Source organism: Podarcis vaucheri, assembly GCF_965113315.1.
Source record: "Podarcis vaucheri genome assembly, chromosome: 1".
In the NCBI taxonomy this organism is placed as follows: domain Eukaryota; kingdom Metazoa; phylum Chordata; class Lepidosauria; order Squamata; family Lacertidae; genus Podarcis; species Podarcis vaucheri.
Window position 1 is genome coordinate 107,601,027 of NC_138759.1, and position 3,582 is coordinate 107,604,608.

Here is a 3,582-nt window from a genome sequence, read left to right on the forward strand (position 1 = left end):
TCAGTAACTTTAGATGGCTACACCCACCCAGCCTGCAGACTGGATTAGAACAGGGCTCAGCCACAAGGGACATCACCTTCCTCCATGCTTGCAAATTTAGCATAAATCCTACTAGAGTCATACCTCAGAAGTCGAACGGAGTCTGTTCGACTTCCAGAACGTTCGGAAAACAAGGGGCAGCTTCCGATTGGCTGCAGTAAGCTCCTACAACCAATCGGAAGCCGCAGAACCCACATCATACCTCTGGGTTCCAAAGAACATTCGTAAACCGGAACACTCACTTCCGGGTTTGCAGCGTTCAGCAGCCAAAACGTTCGACTCCCAAGGCGTTCGACTTCCGAGGTGTGACTATAGTTCTTTTAAGTACCTTTAGATGGCTACACACACACACACACACACACACACACACACACACACCATTAGACCTTAAACACCTCAGCCTTCAGATTGACTTAGGGCAGGATTCAACCATGAGAGACATTCTAGAAGATCAAGCAAGCAAGGCAATCATTGGGTGGGTGGGTGGTTCTTCTGGGTCAATTCCCATGTACACAAAGGGATGCTGTTTGAGTAAATAAATAAATAAATCCTTCATCAGCGTCCAGATTTTTTCATGCTTTTACAATTCCAGAAACCTTTTTTTTTTTTTGGTGGGGGAGCGAGGGCAATCTAATTTCCTCCTGCTCATCAACAGGTGATCATAGGTGAGGTGACAGCAATCACATGACATTCATGGGGATTTCTCCTTGGAAATAGCAGTATACAAGCAAGGATCAGACTTTTTATATGACACACAAACATGCTTACCAGCTTTCTGAAAGGCATAAGGGTCTCTGTCTCTCACACCCAAGGATTTCTTACATGAACTGCACCATGAACATTTTGCATTGTGATATTTTTCTTTGATATGTACTGTATTGCTAATGGTGTTCTAGCATGTGCAAGGAAGGGCTCCTCTTGCATTCTGGCCAAGTTATAGTATTACCTCCCCAAGACGTATGTATATTTGAAAAAAGTCACTAGTGGATTTGCAGTTATAAAAAAATGGCTTATTTTTAATTTCGCTCCTTGTCACACTTTTTCCCATTATTGCCGCTTCTGATTCTGTAAACCAACTACCCACTCAACACCTGTCATTTGAATAACTAGTAGGGCACTCCAAAAGATTTAGTCATGGCATTTGGAAAACATTAGACATCACAACCAGCTATTACAAATAATAATTCTTTTTTTTTTTGTTATTATGGCCTTTGAAGGGCACACGCTCACTTACGATTATCCTAAATTTAGCTCTGTTAGCCTTTCGAATAATTTTCAATCCACAGAGTTGGCTAGGCACAATGATATATTTTTGCAGTATCTGGCAGCACAGGGCACAGCGCATAAACTGAAAGCTTGACGTGACCCTCCTGGAGTTCCTTTGTACTGCCCATGTGATCTTGTTGGGATTTCGAGAATCCCACAATCTACTTTTAAAGTGAATTCCTAATGCTTAGGGTTGCAAGTTTGGCTCTGCAACCATCATTTGCTCTAAGCACATTGCTCCAACCTACAAGCAAACCCAAGGAAGAGGTTTGCATAAGTGTGTTTGTGTGTGTAGATTGAGAAAGAAAGGAAGAAGACTCCCTGTCAGTTCTGTGTTAAGCAGTGCTGCCACCCTGTGCTTGAGGGATGATTAAAGAGGCAAATCTAGAGTTGGTATGTAACATGTGTGACTCTATAGTTCTGTGATGGAGGGTGCTTTTTAACTGTAAACAGACCTTATCTATAAAACAACAAAAACGAGCAACCATAGCCTGATATTTCTTGGGGTTTTAATTTACATGCACATGGTCTCTCGGAATTTCACTTAGTGATAGTCTAATCTCTCCTCTTCACTCAATTTGTCATTGGGTTGCGATTGCGAGTGTGCTTCTGAATTATTTTTTTGAAATGTCTTTTTTTGCAGTTCTATGTTACCTTCTTCCTTCCTTCCTTCCTTCCTTCCTTCCTTCCTTCCTTCCTACCTACCTACATGGGATAAGCAGAAAGAGGCGGCAGTAGCAGCCAGGTCACCCCCGTCAGATGGGTACCACTAGCCATCCTCTGCGCAGTCTGGTTTTGGAGGCTCTGACATTCTGTCATTGAAGCGGAAACCAAACATCATGACACACAGCTTAATAAAAAAACAACTGCTGGGTTAGAGGACAATCACACACACACACACACACACAGTTTAGATGATTACATTTTAGTCTGCTTGGGTGAGTAAACTGAGAGAGTTGTTGTCTCAAGCAGTTGTGTTAAGAAGCATTGAAACTGAAGTTAGTTCTCAGTTTCATGACAGATCAAAAGAGGGGTTCTAAGTATGCTCCTGAAGGAAACTTTGACTTATGGCATTCATTTTTTAAGGTTTATGAATCATATTTTTATGTGAAGATATATGCAGTTTAAGGGACGCGGGTGGCGCTGTGGGTTAAACCACAGAGCCCAGGACTTGCCGATCAGAAGGTCTGCGGTTCAAATTCCCACGACTGGGTGAGCTCCTGTTGCTCGGTCCCTGCTCCTGCCAACCTAGCAGTTCAAAAGCACATCAAAGTGCAAGTAGATAAATAGGTACCGCTCTGGTGGGAAGGTAAACGTTTCTGTGTGCTGCTCTAGTTCGCCAGAAGCAGCTTAGTCATGCTGGCCACATGACCCGGAAGCTGTACGCCGGCTCCCTCGGCCAATAAAACGAGATGAGCACCGCAACCCCAGAGTCGTCCACGACTGGACCCTTTACCTTTTATGTGCAGTCTATTTACTTGGTTGTTGTCTTGTTAGAGCATATAATTTTGTAATGAAGAAATTTTAAGTATATTTCTAATTTTATATATCTATATTTTGTCAAAATTGATATTTTTGCAGTTGTCTTTTTTTAATGATGCGTCTGGCATTGCCCTCATCCATCTCACTTGATATTGATGCGAGTTTTTGTTTTTTGTTTTTTACCCTAGTACTAATTGCTGATGGAAGGTGCTTTTTAAAAATCTGGATTGCGGCTGAATAAGGAAGTGATAAACCTCTCTCACCCACCCATCAGCATGCTGTAGTCCTGATGAAAATTCTACCCTTCCCTGTGCCTGCTGCATTATTATTATTTTTTTAAAAAGAAACAAACAGATGTGGTCGCTTGCTAATCACATTAGCAATTAAAGTAATGTCTGGTTTGGCCATGAGGAATATCGTTCATGCAGGTGCAAAATAGGCACATTAGCTCATAATATTCTCCATTTAAATTGCAAGCAGAATACCATTTTCAGGGCAAAGGAGCTCATCTCGGAAATATATTTACAAACAGGGAGCTGGGCAAATCTGCATTGAAAGCCGGGTATCCAAATTCAACACTGTCATCACTAGTTTACGCAAGAAGCCAAACATTCCAATTTTTTTCAAGTAGACTTACTTTTGACTTACTTAACACATCCTCTTGTTAGCTTAGTTTGTTAGAGCATGGTGCTGGTAATGCCAAGGTTGGAGGTTCAATCCCCATACGGGACAGCTGCACATTCCTGCGTTGCAGAGGGTTGGACTAGATGATACTCAAGATCCCTTCCAACTCTA

The 3,582-nt window shown here is 42.0% G+C and overlaps 1 long non-coding RNA gene across 1 annotated transcript; it reads left to right on the forward strand.

The window, feature by feature from the left end:
• Positions 1 to 275: 275 nt before the first annotated feature.
• On the forward strand, positions 276 to 3,197 carry LOC309528255. Its single transcript, XR_014217592.1, has 2 exons — positions 276 to 342; positions 2,976 to 3,197. It is a non-coding gene; the product is annotated as an uncharacterized lncRNA (long non-coding RNA).
• Positions 3,198 to 3,582: the final 385 nt, after the last annotated feature.